This window comes from Corythoichthys intestinalis, chromosome 11 (genome assembly GCF_030265065.1).
Source record: "Corythoichthys intestinalis isolate RoL2023-P3 chromosome 11, ASM3026506v1, whole genome shotgun sequence".
NCBI classification, from domain to species: domain Eukaryota; kingdom Metazoa; phylum Chordata; class Actinopteri; order Syngnathiformes; family Syngnathidae; genus Corythoichthys; species Corythoichthys intestinalis.
The window spans coordinates 13,181,354-13,198,450 of record NC_080405.1 but is presented as its reverse complement, the minus strand read 5'-3'; the positions used below and the strand labels follow the sequence as shown (position 1 = coordinate 13,198,450).

General features: G+C 40.2%; 1 long non-coding RNA gene across 1 annotated transcript; it reads right to left on the bottom strand.

The window, feature by feature from the left end:
* Window positions 1–1,789: 1,789 nt before the first annotated feature.
* Window positions 1,790–10,335, bottom strand: LOC130923685 (uncharacterized). Its single transcript, XR_009064753.1, has 3 exons — window positions 10,108–10,335; window positions 3,954–4,061; window positions 1,790–2,351 (listed from the first exon to the last, which is right to left on the bottom strand). It is a non-coding gene; the product is annotated as an uncharacterized LOC130923685 (long non-coding RNA).
* Window positions 10,336–17,097: the final 6,762 nt, after the last annotated feature.

The following is a 17,097-nucleotide window of genomic DNA, read 5'->3' as shown; positions in this document are numbered from 1 at the left end:
TTATTACAAGGAAATGCTACAAGGTTATGTACATATGATGTAAACACAAATAGTATGTCATTCTTTTTTTTATTGCAGGCATTGATCGCAATAAAACATTTAGACATAATTCCATTTCTTGTTTTATTTAAAACGATTGGTGCACTCCAAAACAGGTCAATAAATCACATTTATAAAAGTATTGCAAAAATAGCATACGAGAATGTGATATCAGACCGCAGAGCTCCGGAGCCTCGTGAACAAATTGCGACATCACGGAGGCCCTCGGCGGCATTTAGATGTGCTTTTTCCCGTCCTCGGTAATTCCAGCTCCAATAACATATATTTAAAGATGCTACCGTTCACAAGTTCGTAGTTGGATCACGGTGATCTCGGCGAACCACCATCTGTCACAATTCCTGCCTCTCTCTCGGCCTCTCCCGGGAGTCGAGCTGTCATCATCATTGTGGAATGCAAACGATATATGTTCGATATATGTCCATCAACGTACAAGCCAAGTTGTCTTCCCTTTTATAACAGCGTTTCCCAGCTGTAAACAAACGAATAAAAACTTGCAACACTTGGATTTATGCGGTGCATTCAAACACGATTAGCAACAGGCGGCTAGCAGCAGAAGCAGAAGCTAGTTGTTGTAAAAATGATTGAACTTCGTAATTACAATCATCATCGTAATATCAATAGCAAAGGCAACAAGTCGTTTCATGCGCCAGATTTTAGGTTTCGTATTTTTAGAGCACATTACCTTCCATAACAGCGGGGGCATGACTGCAGGAGCTGTCAGTTTTGTACATCTCCTTCCCTCCCTCCTGTATGACGAGTACGAGCACCCATGGTTTGGAAATCGACATGGTACGAAGCATGGAGGCCTTGGCTTGGTTCTCCACCCGCCTACATCAAAATAACATTCCCGGGATCTTGTATAAAGACCTTCCAACTTCGATTCCACCGCCACTGACTTCAATGGTAAACAGGCGGAAACGGAAGGGGAAGGAAGACATAAGGAAGTAAACCGGAAGTACCTCGGAAACTTGTCTATACACAGGCGGCAATCTAGTCCACCAATTGGATGACGCGCTGGCACACCAGGTGCACCAATAAGAACCTCGCGTTGATGTGTCAATCACGGTGCTGCCGCCAGACCCCGGTGACGCTACAATATTCTGACAGAATAGCCAACGACGTCATGCATTAAGAGAGACAATAGCTAATTAATATGCTCGCTCGCCACCCTGTGGTCTGGGGTGTGAATTGCAACCTGTCAAAATGACGGACGGACTTCAGTTTTTTCCGTCACCGTTTTAAAAAACCGGTCAACGACGGAAAATATTCGGTTGTAATCGACGAGGTCTTGAAATTTAAATAATTTAGATTGAAGAAATAGTTCATGAGTGTGATCCAGAAATCCAGTCTTGTGAATGATGCGAACTGCTCGTTTCTGTACTATAACTAATGGATTTGTCGTGATGTGATAGGTATTACCCCACACTTCCACGCAGTATGTAAAATATGGGAGAATCAAGGTACAGTACAGAGTACGGAGTGCATTCTGATCAAGATATATTTTAACTTTGTTCAAAATGGAGAGGCTTTTGAAATCTTGGTTTTTATATGTCTGACATGAGTTTCCAAGACAGTTTTTTATCAATTATAAATCCCAAACATTTATTGTTAACATTTTCCATTTGTACACCAATATTAAATGTTAGTTCAGTATCAGTTTTTGCATTCCCAAATATCATTGCTTTAGTTTTACTTGTATTCAATGATAATCTATTCATATCCATCCATTCTTTAATTAAGTTTAGTTTCTTATTCACAGTAGTTACAAGTTCAGTGTAACTATCACTACTGTAAAAAATATTTGTATCATCTGCAAGTTTATTAGCCAGTTGTATTTCCAGTTGACACCATGTGGGGGGCCTGATGACCAAGAAAAAAAGAAGGGATGGGGGGAGAGTCAGAAAGATAAGTGCTTGGGAGAGGTGGAGTGTACACAAATCAGCCATGTGAAGTGTAGAACCTGGTATTTGTGTGAATCCCTTGTGAGTCTAAGTATGCTGGTATCCTATAGACCCCAATCACCAATGTCACACAATCACGTGATCGCTGTATTGTGCCGCCATATTGTCCGTCATTGTGTGTCCGTATTGTCATTGATCATAGTTTCTAAAGGTGGATTCACTTGCAAATTATGGAGCCCCGGTGCTTTCAGACGCTGTAAACTCACTGGATGAGTTGCATAAAAGCCGTTATTTGGAAAGGCTTCAGTCGATCCAGTCGCCAGATCAATATTTGATGCCCAAACCAATGTTTCCTCCCGTCCGGTCCCGTCCCGTGTGTCAGCGCTCGTCCTGAGACCACAAAATTTCCAATCATACTCCAATTTATGTCATGATGAGGAGTCGGGTACCCAAAATTGGCACCGGCCCGAATATAAACCGACATTTGGTCTGCTGATTTTTGTTGCCAGGGGTTTAGATAATAATGACTATATTTTGAGTTATTGTTAGGGAAAAATAAATTAAATTCATTATATAAGCTGCACACAGACTATTGTGTCAAAGTGTAATTTCGTCAGTGTTGTCCCATGAAAAGATATCCTTAAATATCTGCAGAAATGCGAGGGGTGTACTCACTTTTGTGATACACTGTAAATATACATACTGTATGTCAAGAGTAAATAGGCCTAATGTTGCTGAGAGAATTTTGGCAGGCAGTGTTTATCATGGCATGACTAACATTTCAGAATTTTATTTTCCCCCATTTGAAGCATCCATTTGTTTAGGGGGTCATGTTTCTTCATCTCGTGGGGCATTTAAATCTGGAGCAAACTGCCATACCCATTTAGGGACTGCTCATTTTAAAATCAAATGTCTACTCCTCATAGAATACCCACAAATGCAGAGAACATCAGAATCCCTCAGATTATGATGTATCCATTGTAGTGACAAATGGATCAAATGATTCCTTGGAAGTTGACACTGAATTTGAACAAGATGCAGGTATTTCAGAAAGTGATCACAACTCAGTGGCAGGTAACAGCACTGAGGGTTTTCCTGACTATTTTCAGTGTCATGTAGTAGTCTTGTTTTCAATACTTTTCTCCACGTGCCAGAAAAGGCAACATAGGATATCATTGTGAATGTGGAGGAGATAATTTCATGCTTACAACACAGCCTCTAATCAAAGACTGTTACAAAAGTACTGAAAAAACATACCTGCCCATTTACTGAGACATTTGTAAATGAATACTGTCCAGGCAGCCTCAGAGAGTAAAATTTTACACAACTCAATTACTTGTGAAGGTACCACATGAAATCCTGATCTCTCTTTATCATATCAAAATGGTTCTTACAGTCAGGAAAACCCACCAATCCTATTGGAACCTCCAAGAAATGTTACAATTTGTGTGCAGTTGGACTTTAGCTAAATGTTGAGTACTTATATGGCTCATTTAACTACACTGTTACAATGCCCAAAGCGCTTTACATTAGCACACATTTACCTGTTCACCTACACCAGAGGTGTCCAAACTTTTTGCAAAGGGGGCCAGATTTGGTGTGGTAAAAATCTGGGGGGGCAACCTTGGCTGATGTGCTTTACGTAGAACAATATATTTAAGCAAAATTTAGCAAGCCATTCAGTGTGTCACATTTGCTTTATTTTTTTTTTAAATGAATAATTTCACCAATCTCACAACTAGGCTTTGCGGCGTTCTCTTTTGACTCTCGGGCTCTTGCGAAATACTACTGCTGTGAAATTAAACTAGCTTCAAGTTGCTTCAATTTCTCACTGCGTATCTTCCCTGTAATCTTGCCCTACATGTCAGCGTGTCTTGTTTGGTAATATCGCCTCACATTGAAATCTTTTAAAACAGCGATTGTCTCTTTGCAAATGAGGCAAGACACAGTTGTTGCATATTTTAGTGAAGAAATAGTCCAATTTCCACCTACCCTTGAAGCGTCGGCCGTCACAGTCAACTTTTTTTTGTTGATTGTCGCCATTTTAGAAAATTGGAAGTAGAGGGTCACACATAGTAATGTTGCTTAGCCCTCAAAGACCTGCAACATGAAGCAATTATCAGAGAATCCCAACATTTGAAAAATAAGGTCCTAATGAAACCTTTTTTTCAAATTTGTGAAAAGAAAAGTCAACTTGAATATGTGTAATAAGCGCTCTAATATCTATAACCCATGCTAAATCATGTTTTTTTTCTCATGGAACCTGCAGATGCATGTGTCGACTTGCATCCATATTTTTTTTTTTTTCAAAAAGATATGTCAAACTAAATTAGTCTGAAAATCATAAAATTTTAGGTGTATCAAATCTGATACATTTTGCAATAAAGGATTAAAGTGCTGCTGCCTTTTAGTGGGTAAATGAGGAGCAGCATTTCGTGTGTAAGCTACTTCATTTGCTGGTTGCAGTGCTGCTGACCAATTTATAAAGTCTGTGTGCGGGCCAGATGTTATTGATTTTGTGACAGAGGCTGGGGGCTGGATGAAATTTGAACACGGGCCGCATTTGGCCCCCGGGCCGGACTTTGGACATGTCTGACCTACACATTCACACACCAATGGTGCTGCTGCCCTGCAAGGCGCTGCCAACCCATTGGGGGCAAATTAGGGTTAAGTGCCTTGCCCAAGGGCGCTTCGACAGTGGGCAGTCGTAGCCAGGACCGCTGACCCCTTCGGTCCCAGGTCCCAACTGCACCACAGCCGCCTAGCTAACCTGCCACTGCAATGTCGCTTACAACATTGAAAAAACATACCTCCTTAGAACTACCGTATTTTTCAGACTACAAGTCGCATCTGAGTATAAGTCGCACCAGCCATAAAATGCCCAACGAAGAGAAAAAAAAACATATATAAGTCGCACCGGAGTATACGTCGCGTTTTTGGGGATAACATCCAACACATAGAACAGATATATCTTGAAAGGCAATTTAATATAAAAATACAATAGAGAACACCATGTTGAATAAATGTTAAGTGTACAGTGCATGAATAACGAAATGCGGATATAATGTCCTCACCAGGACACTACGGCTCGGTCCTGGCTATACAACGAACTCCCAAATGATGATGCTGGACGTTTGTATAGTTTGCTAAATCAATTTGGTCCTCGATACCAAACACGTTCGCATCAACGTAAATAAATGATAATTAGGTTGTTTTACAGCAATGACATAAACGGTTAGCATGCGTTCGCTAGCATTAGCACATCGTTCAAACACCCACACAACTGGCTCTAAGTGTCCGATCGCGGGTGGAAAACACACAACAACAACAGAAAAGATGATACACACAGGCGTTGCCTCTGTAGAGATATTTTAAAAGCATAAACAGTAGCCACGTTTACACGCTGACTTTTATTCATACCGATTCAAATCATTCCGAATGGAAATTTCAGATCAGCTGTTTACATGTCACTTCATCTATTCCGATCAAGCATTTACATGTGTCTGCCTTTATTCCGAAAGTACGTTTGACAACTGCCATCTGACATGCACAGATTAATCAAAACAAAGCGTCACGTTGCAAAACATGGAGATGTTTTTGGAGATGCTGCTGTTATAACTTTACCCCCCTTGTTGTGTTTGTGGGGTCGTATCCGCGTCTGCTGTTTTGCTCTTTTGCCTTGTAGTAGCCGATTGTCAGCGTTTTCCACCGGTTTCTAATCTGGTCAACGCTCCGGTCTATTCCGGCTTCGTGTAACCTCTCGTGAACTTTTTTAAATAGTTCACTGTTCCTCGTTTTATGCCCGTCTAAGCGAGCAATTATATTCAATTCTTTTAAAGTTTGAATTAAATACAATCTTTCCGCCGGACTCCAATTAGGTGCGCTGTGCTTGGAAGCCATGTTGCAAGTGACGTTACCTACGTCACCAAGTGACGTCACCACGTCAGTACGGAGCATGCGCAGAAAGAACGCAACCAGACACCATTCCGCTTCTCTGTTTACATGATATAATTTTACTTCTAATCGGTTTGGGAAAAGGAATATTCCACCCCGTGAATCGGAATAAAATTCCATTCGGTTTGGGCCTGTTCATTCCGAATGAGGTGTTCATATGGAACACATTTATTCGGTTTGAACATCTAAACCGATTGTAATTGGAATATTTGGCTCCATGTAAACGTGGCAACTGATTGTAGGTTCGCAGCAGTGTTTCTCTCGCGCTAACTCACCCACTCACTCAGAGCTACGTAGCTGTCCGTCTTCTTCTGGCATGTGAGCGCTCTTCACGTAAACAAGTGTGAGTGCGCCCCCACGTGGGTGTCAAAGCGCCACAAACTAAAAGCATGCATTTCAATTAAAAAAAAAGTCAATAATACAATTGAACACATATTGCCAAAGGCAGAACGCGAACGTCGCCATAGCTATTAAGAGTTATTCAGATAACTATAACATAAAGAACATGCTAACAAGTTTACCAAACCATCAGTGTCACGCCAAAACACCAAAATAACATGTGAAATGATATCATAATATATTAATAATTTCACACATAAGTCACTCCTGAGTATAAGTCGCACCCCCAGCCAAAATATGGAAAAAAAAAACGCGACTTATAGTCCGAAAAATACAGTAGTTAAATTCCCTTTTTGTCAGTGAAAATCTACTAGAAATAAGTGAAATTATCTGCCAGTGCTTCAAGTACATTTTACTCAGATTTCTTGAAATAAGAAAAATAGCTAACTGAAAATAAAAAGAGCAGACTTATTTAAAGCAATAAATTAGTATATTTAATCTTAAAAAAAAGCTTTGAAATGTCAAATATTCTTAATTCAAGAATAGCCATTGTTCAAAACATTACTTGAAAGCATTTTTTCTTGATTTACTTCAAGTAAGTGGAATAATCGGACCCATTACAGGTAGTCCACAGGTTATGAACGACTTCCGTTCCTACGCTGGCGATGTAACTCGAATTTCCTCGTAAAATGAAATGAACCCTTTCAGTATCCCCTAAATACCCCCTAGATTTCAAAATAACTATCCAAAAACGTCATTGGACTGTCCACACCAATCTCCAAGATGTTAGAGCTAAGTCTTAGCTAGACAGCGAGCTAAACCGTAATCTTTCTCCTCTCTCTCTCACTCGGCTGCACGACTTCTTCGTGTGCGCAAATACGGTCTTCTTCGTGTGTACATGCACTCTTTCTTGCGTGCGGAAGTACAGTACTCCGTTACATTTATTTGAGTAACTTCTGAGGAAAAATGTATTTCTCAGAGGAGTTTTACTAAGCTAAGTTTTACTATACTTTTTACTTTTACTTGAGTAGATTTGTGAAAAAATCCTCTTTATTTTACATATTAGATTTATTTATTTATTTATTTTCAGCGAAGCCAACAGTAGCTAGTAGTAGTTTTCTTTTTTTTTCTCTCTCGCCGGAATTCAATGTTTTTTGTATTTTTTGGTCTAAATGGCATAACGTAAAAGTTTATAGTACAGTATAATAATGACAATTCATACGGATAATTTTGTGCTGAAAAAAAAAAACAAAAAACATTGTTTAAAAAAAAATAATAATTCAAACAACGTAGCAGTTACTCACAATGTTATTCATTACTTGAGTATTTTTTTAACCAAATACTTTTTTACTTGTACTTGAGCACATTTCTTGGATGACTACTTTTACTCATACTTGAGTAATGTTATTTTTGAAGTAACGCTACTCTTACTTGAGTTAATTTTTTGGCTACTCTACCCACCTCTGGTTATACATAGCAGCAATGTCTGCAAGTGTTTTGTCATCAAGTTTCAGTAGCCAGGAAGTATTAGAATGTTATGTTCATTACCTTCAGAAGTTGTTCGGCCTAATTGCAATTGCATCACCCAAGCCTTACACAATACCCTATAATTTGCATTTCTGTCTATTGCAAGTCCTGGGATAACGCTTTTCATCAGCTCATTGTGAGTCCATCTTCTGTAGAGATTTAATTGCATCCAATGGGAGAGCTTGTGCCACAAGCTGTTTTTCACAATAACCTAGATCCAGATATTCAAATAGACATGGTTAAAACTTCAAATTTTATTTACAACTTGAACTGTATAACAGGCCCATTATTTATGGACAGTACAAACACCTGATATATCATACTGAGAAGTTTTCCAGTTATTTCACTTTCTTTGTTGATTTATTATATTAGAATTTTGCGTTAGGTTCATTGTGTATTGTGACTGTATATTGTTTGTATTTCGTGCTACCCAATTTATTTCCTGTCTGTCCTTTAAGTGTAAAATAAACTTTTAAATTGAGTTTAATGGCTTGAGTATTTCTAGCAAGGCTTTTTAAAATTTTATAGATAAATCAAACTAACTAAATTTTTACAGTGAACTTAAACCATATTCAATAAATACACTCATTTCACAACATTTAGTCATATCAACAACATACAGGGGAACTACAAAAATATAGAAGTGCAGACCAAAAGACAGGCTATCAAAAATCAACCTACTACAAAAACAGGAGTGGAGACAAGGAGCAAGGCAGGACGGGGGCATAGGAACCTAACATGACATTACATCGACAATGGACCCACAAGGACTGAACAAAAACTGGGAACTTCAATATATAAACATGAGTAACCAGATGAGATTCCTGGTGGTGGTGCCAAAACGCAGGGGGGGGGGGGATTTACTTGGTCAAACAGATAAAGAGGATAATACTGAACAAGTGTCTCGAGTCTCGACATAGACATCATGCTTTTCCAGAGTCTTTAGGTCATTTAAAAGGGTTGTAAGGGTTGCTTTGCATATCCAAAAGTCCATATATCATAGGAGTTGCACAAAAGAACAAGTAGGGCACATTCTAGTAGGCCTACACTGCAAATTTATAACGTCTTAGTAAGATTATTTCTCTTAAATCTAGTCAATTTTCTCCACTACTTTTGAGTGTTAAAGACTAATTAAGAGATTACAGGTCGTCCTTTCGTGATTTCGACTTTACTACACCTGCGTGTCTCATCTGCCATTGTGTCTCCAGTTTTTTTTTATTTTATTTTATTTTTTTTAAATAAGCGTAAACATTACCTTATTGTACCTCACAGTAATTTATATATATTTTTTACTTTATTATATCAATATGACTGTTCTGCTCTCTGGCAAAATGTGTATTTGATTATAATGTTGACTTTCGTTTTGTGATGCAAGCTTTTATTCTGGCGCAGGAAGCGTAGAGCAGGTAGTAGTAAATGTAACACGTTACTAGTAGTGTTGCACAGATACCATTTTTTGGCCCCGATACCGATACCTGGCTGTGCAGTATCGGCCGATACCGATACCATACCTTTGCAAAATAGGAAAAAGTACACTAAACCCTAGTAGACAATAGTTGAATAAACCTTCCGCTCTCAAAGGCCAAAATAGTGCTAAATTTGTGAAATTAATAAAACATGTATAATACTAGCCCAACAGTAAGAAAGTAAAAATAAATTCATAATAATAAACTCTGAATGAACTGAATAAACTTTTTTAAACCTCTCAAAGTCCAAACAGTGCAACTTTCATGAAATTATTGTCACATTCTGCTGGTGGTTAGATTGTGTTTTGTTGCTGGGTTTGGGGGCGTGGCACTTGAATCCAATGCAGGCTCATCAACGCAGCATTTAAGCACGGGTGATCTCAGAGAAGGCTGCCGAGATATTTGCCTTGCTGATCGCTATTTGACATCTGGCACAATAATCTCGCTACATTTGCTTGTTATGCCCCTGCATTGGGTTTTTCTGTTAGTGTGCTGCTCTCGTTTGTAACCGCTGCCTATCGTCTTAGTTTGTCCGTCGACCTGCTGTCACGGACTCCTTTTGTTATTTCTACTGTCCCGCGATCGCGTGTTATTTTTTGTTTGCAATCATTAAACTCTTATGTATCCCCCGCTTGTTGTCTGCTTCGAGGTTCAACCTTGTTTCCGCATTTGCGGACGCTAACAATTATAAGTAATAATAATTGACCACAGCATCCCGTCTCTCCTTTTTTTCGGGAGGTGGGAGTCCCTTATTTCTATTTCTGAAAGGTGGCAACAATACTTTGGAAACACTTCCCAAATTACTGCAGCATTTCTTTCAGTAAAAGACAATAAAAGTAAAGTAGACGAAGTGAACTGACCAGAGATTGTTGCACCGGTTCAGCGGCCTTCTTCCTCTGGATAGCAGTCCTGCTCTTGCAGGCTCAAACTCGTTGTGTTCGTTCACGTTTCGTCTTCAAATGTTTTATCAAGTTCGAGGTATTGAAACTGGCTGATTTAACTCCACATCTCCAAACTTTCAGGCCGCAAATCTTGCATGCAGCCATTGATTTTATCCGACGGGATTTCTATTTGGAAATATTTCCCAACCGCCGTGGCGCCGCCATATTTCCTGGTTTGTTTTTCATCCATATGAAGAAGCCCCCTTTTGATTGGTCAGGAGTGGCTATTGGCCCGCTCTCATTGGTCTGGAGCAGGCCAATAGCGATAGCTGCTTGGTGTTCACGTGTCATCACACAACACAGAGACAGAGTGTAGTGAGTGCCAGGAGGAGAAAAAGGCTGTGGTCAAATGTTATAATAATGGACCGGTAAATGGTATCGGCGCCGTCTTTGTTGGTACTCGCCGATACCGATACCACCATTTCGGGCCGGATCGGCGCCCCCTGCCGATACTAGTATCGGTATCGGTGCATCTTTAGTTACTACCCACCTCTGTGACTAACATTGTCAGACTGGAGCACAACACCTGCGTTGACATTAACTTTAAATGGCTAGATGATTTCTATACTGTTTGTAAAAAGGTTAAGGATCCCTGGTTGTCATTCCCACAAACTGATCATGGAAGAAATGCAGCAACAAAACCATAATAGAAAACAGTAAAATTCCATAATTCAAATGTCTTTCAAAATATTTCCTACTATAGAGGTCTATCCACCGAAAAAAAGTAAAAAATTATATTATATATATACTTTATCCCAGTGGTTCCCAACCTTTTTTGCACCACGGACTGGTGTGATGTTAACCTTTTTTTCACGGACCGTTTCTGTGTGGCAGAAAATTACAGTAAATATAAAACAACATGACGGGGCTTAAACCAAACAATAAGTCCAGGTAAAATGTAACTCACCATACGCTGAGTCAACCTTTTTTAACAGCGGCCTTTCCTAAAACTTGACAGCAAATATCCTTGGTCGCAGGTATAATGAGTTCTTCTCCAATCTTGAAAGGTTTCTTGGCTTTGGCAATACAGTTCGCCACAATGTATGATGCTCTCAGTGCACTCGCTTTTGTTGCCTAGTTTGCTAGCCACATATTATGCAGAATGGACCCAAGCAAAACGACCAGAAGTACCTTGTTCGCCGTTGCTGAGGTGTCCCGCCCGCAGCACACATCCAACAGCAAGTAACGTTACTGTTTACATTGACTGACGCTAGGCTGCTATATGTGTGCAAACACCCCAGTAATGGCGCCCAACCACTAGAGAGTGATGTACGCAAATCTCTACTCGAATTAGTCAATACAATAGACAGGCATATTGATGTGTCAAGAGGCACAGGCCAGACTACGCCCGGGAGCAAATGCGCCACGGGCCGCTACTGGTCCCCGGCCCAGTGTTTCGGTATGTATATATGTATATGGCGGAAAACACAGACAATGAATGTAATTTCATTCCAACAATAATTTACAGAAAAATATGGCATATTTTAGAGCTGGTTTGAATTGGGATTAATTACAATTAAATAATTTTTAAACTGTGATTAACTCGATTAAAAATGTTAATCGTTTGACAGCCCTAGTGTTAAAAATGGGGGGATGTGACCCTATTTTACAGTTTTTTACTTTACGCAGTCGGTTCCGGACCCCATTAACAGCGATAAGTGAGGGATCACTGTACATACATATGTGATATACTAGTAGATAGAGAATTTGGTCAAACAGTATTTTGTAAATGAATTTCTTCCTAACAGACACATACGCGAAAAACTATGAATCATATGGTTGAGTGACATATGACTGTGATCATACACTTAACCAGTAGGGGGTACCATGCTTACATGAAGCTTCGAGAAATGAAGCCTCTCTCAAACCAATTGGCTCAAGTGATTCAAAGCCTTGAGCCACTGGCCCCTATGTGCTGACAAAGTTGTGGCATTTTCCTAATGAGATTGTGATGCTGTCCTGGTGGATCCCATCCCAGATCTGGACCAGAGAATCACTGAGCTCCTTGCCAGTCGGAGGAGCAACCAGGCAGCACTGGATGGACCTACTGTATATATAATGTCCCAGAGGTGTTCGATTTGGTTTAGGTCAGGTATATGTGGGGGCCAGTGAATGGTATCAATCTCTCTCTTGGAGAAGTACCAAAGGCTGAAAGAGCAGTTGAAGCGTATGTGGAAGGTAAAGGCAGCTTGTGGTTCCTGTCGTAGTTGGAGCATTCGGGGCAATAACCCCCAAACTACAAGAATGGCGACAGCAGATCCCAGGAACAACATTTGAAGTCCCAGTCCAGAAGAGTGCAGTCCTGGGAACAGCTACACTACAGCGCAGAATCCTTAAACTCCCAGAATATTGATGTACACCTCTTAGCTAACATATTATCTTCTCACCACTGTGTGTTTATGTCAGGATTCTTTGTAATTAATGGGGGTTTGCCCGTGAGCTGCATTGCACAGTATCCACAGTTTGATTGATGAAAAGAAAAGAGAAACAATTTGCCTCAGGTTTACGTGACGACCACATGATTATCTACACTTGCTATTCATCAAATTAGTGCAGCTATAGTATTGCCATAATCAACAAAGCAGAAGAGGAGATTGAAATATGAATGTGCTTCATTCATGCCACATGAACCAGGTCTTCATACCAACCCATCGCGAAAGCCAAGCTTCTGCGATGGCAAGCATCATTGGGGAGTCCAGGCAGATGAAGGAGTTGACGCTTAGATAAAAACATGATTTTAAAAGCCCGGATCCAAGTACAGTATCTCTAGAGAACATGGGCATCGATCCTACTACCTGTCACGCGTGAAGCTAGCGCTCTACTATTTGAGCTAAGTCCCCATCAGGTAGACTCTACATCAGGCAGGGCACAAATTAAACGTCGATGTATCCTGTGCTTATGAGTGCACTTTATGACTCCCACTGGCAGGGTGCCATTGAATGAAAAATGCTGAGGTAGCCGAATGGTTACTCTAAATTGCTGCTCAGGAGGGATTATGAAAGCTCCCTCAAAAATTACCGTTTTAGGCTGATTTCCATTAGAAGTCAAAGGATGCTTGTGTGTTTTAATAGGTTTCACAGTTCACAACCAACAAATTTGTTCATTCAAAAACAAACTAGTATTTGATTGACATATTTAAAACCAAGTTCTCACAAAAGTACACTTCTGACTAGGATTTCCTCCATGATTCAGGATGCGAGTACATTGCATCGAGAGAATGTGGGCATCGATCCCAATACCTCCCTCTTGAGCGTCCACTCTACCATATAAGCTAATTCCCCTGTGGTTCTATATGGGCAGGGTACAAATTCAATGAAAAAGTCAATGAAACCTATGCACAATTTATGACTGATTGACCTGAGTTCACTGAAAAGAAAAAAAAAATGGCTGAGGTGGCTGAATGGTTACTTGAAATTACTACTTAGCTGTGATAATGAAGGAAAAAGCCTCAGGTTTGTTGTCTAAGTACTGTTTTCTCATTTAAAATCTTCCTCCTCTTCCAAATATGACTCAAAACATATGACAGTGTGTCACAGGCTTCCCATAGATTGATGATATCACAGGATAGATCTACAGTTGAACCAGAATCGCTAAAAACATCTAAAGTGGGGCAAATAATTATTTAGTCAACCACCAATTGTGCAAGTTCTCCTACTTGAAAAGATTAGAGAGGCCTGTAATTGTCAACATGGGTAAACCTCAACCATGAGAGACAGAATGTGGAAAACAAAAAGAGAAAATCACATTGTTTGATTTTTAAATAATTTATTTCCAAATTAGAGTGGAAAATAAGTATTTGGTCACCTGCAAACAAGCAAGATTCCTGGCTGTCAAAGAGGTCTAACTTCTTCTAACGAGGTCTAGTGAGGCTCCACTCGTTACCTGTATTAATGGCACCTGTTTTAACTCATTATCGGTATAAAAGACACCAGTCCACAACATCAGTCAGTCACACTCCAAACTTCACTATGGCCAAGACCAAAGAGCTGTCGAAGGACACCAGATGCAAAATTGTAGACCTGTACCAGGCTGGGAAGACTGAATCTGCAATAATTAAAACACTTGGTGTAAAGAAATCAACTGTGGGAGCAATTATTACAAAATGGAAGACATTCAAGACCACTGATAATCTCCCCCGATCTGGGGCTCCATGCAAGATCTCACCCCATGGCGTCAAAATGATAACAAGAACGGTGAGCAAAAATCCATGAACCACACGGGGGGACCTAGTGAATGACCTACAGAGAGCTAGGACCACAGTATTAAAGGCTACTATCAGTAACACAATGCGCTGCCAGGGACTCAAATCCTGCACTGCCAGACGTGTCCCTCTGCTGAAGAAAGTACACATCAAGGCCTGTCTGCGGTTTGCTAGAGAGCATTTGGATGATCCAGAAGAGGACTGGGAGAATGTGTTATGGTCAGATGAAACCAAAATAGAACTTTTTGGTAGAAAGACAGGTTCTTATGTTTGGGGAGAAACATCATGCTTTGGGGCTGTTTTTCTGCAAAAGGACCAGGACGAATTATGTGTGTAAAGGAAAGAATGAATGGGGCCATGTATCGAGAAATTTTGAGTGAAAATCTCCTTCCATCAGCAAGGGCATTGAAGATGAGACGTGGCTGGGTCTTTCAGCATGGCAATGATCCCAAACACACAGCCAGGGCAACAAAGGAGTGGCTTCGTAAGAAGCATTTCAAGGTCCTGGAGTGGCCTAGCCAGTCTCCAGATCTCAAACTCATAGAAAATCTGTGGAGGGAGTTGAAAGTCCGTGTTGCCCAATGACAGCCCCAAAACATCACTGCTCTAAAGGAGATTTGCATGGAGGAAGGGGGAAATACCAGCAACAGTGTATGAAAAGCTTGTGAAGAGTTACAGAAAACGTTTGGCCTCCGTTATTGCCAACAAAGGGTACATAACAAAGTATTGAGATGAACTTTTGGTATTGACCAAATACTTATTTTCCACCATATTTTCCACAAATTGCAAATAAATTATTTAAAAATGTAAACAATGTTTGTTTTTTTTTTTTCACATTCTGTCTCTCATGGTTTAAGTTTACCCATGTAGACAACTACAGGCCTCTCTAATATTTTCAAGTGGGAGAACTTGCACAATTAGTGGTTGATTAAATACTTATTTGCCCCGCTGTACCTCTTCGGTCCGACCCTAGGCTAAATCTGCTCAAGTTGTCCATACAATGATGTCATTACCAAAATTGTGGGGCTGGAGTGCTATAATGGCAGAAGGAGCTAAACGTCAGATTTAAAGATGGCATCATCCACACTATGCCCAATTGTTGTAAATTGTTGAATTATCTCATTATGTTATTTTAATTCCCATCATAATGGTATTTAACAATTGATTTCAGGTGTCATACACACTTGAATCTATATACAATTAGATGATCAGAAAACTTGCTGCCATTCAGGGGGTGGCTTGGTGGATAACAAACGGCAATGAGTTTGGCTATGTGCTAAATTCTATGCTACAACTGTATGAGGGAGCTGGCATAGATGACCTATGTCAAGGCATCGTACAGAGGTAGAAGATGGCTGCAAAGATGCTGCCGGATGTCATTTACTGTATGCTGAATATCGACTAGGATTGCTGCAGTGAAAGGGATAAGTGGTCTTTTTTTGTTTTTGTTTTTTTTTTGCTGTTTTGTTTTCACAGTGTTCAAAAAATCTGGACAAGTGTTGTGAAAGCAAAAAAAAAAAAAAAAAAAAAAACAAGACCTTGTTTGTATTCATAATAAAAACAAAAGGTTGTTTCATATGAGATAAAGTAGATTACAAACTATTGCTGCCTGAGTTAGTGGAATTTTTCCCTGCATTCACCATAAAAGTAAAAAAAGTATTGAAACAACGATGTGTATTTTTTAGGGTGTGTGCATTTATTTTATGGTGCTCATTCAGTGAGTTCAGTGAGTCCATTTCTCACTTGGTTCCGCCCATGGACATCAGCAGTGGGGCTTGACATTTTCCATTTCATGAGGTGATTTACCAAATATGTCAGCACAAAACACACCCCTTTATGGCACACTTTGCTTGAGGCTCTTCAGTTGCATTTGCGAATGGGGCGAGGAGGACCTGAAGCAACCAAAGATGGCAAGAGGGCAGAGTTCATGTGGCATTAATGAATATATATTGACTACGTTCCCTCATATGAACAGGTGTTGTCCAGTATCACATCCAGTGAGCTCCCAAAGCACTGCCGAAGGAGAACCAGAGGGGTGGAAGAGACTCCTGCCCCTATTCAGGATATCTTGGGTACATTGTTGGATGTGACAGACACAATAGAGTTGTATCTGGTTAACCATAAGAGCATAACATTGGTGTGGGAGATCCAGCTGAGGCTCTTGCCTTGCATCCGAGATTCACCTAGTGTGTTGTTGTAAACAAAGGTGGTCTCAATTGAAAAGTGTGGAAAGACACTCGATGTGATGCGCTGCCCCAGGGGATCATCATTTCGGGAAGGTACAGGAGGGTTCATTCGCGGCAAGTTCATACTCATGATGCATGGGTGATTTTTAAAATAATGTTATGTAATAAGTAATCACAGCTCCGTGAAGAAATATATCATATATTGTAAGTTATTCTTTTGTTTTCCAAAGCTGGAGATGCAACGCACATACACAGATGTACAGCTGGAGTTTCTGTCCAAGCGGAACATGAACACAACTCAAGAGGCACTAAACAGTACAGTGGATTTTAAAGAAAGATGTAAAATGTCTGACTTACGTGGCACCTGGATGTTGCGAGCAATACCACTGGGACAGACACTGCTGCCATTGTTTGTGTGGCTTGGAAAACACACTGGTAAGATGTCTCATATGACTTTCTGTTGGTGCCCTGACTACACCGTCAGCTGTTAGTGCCCTGACCACATCCTCAGCTACAGTATCC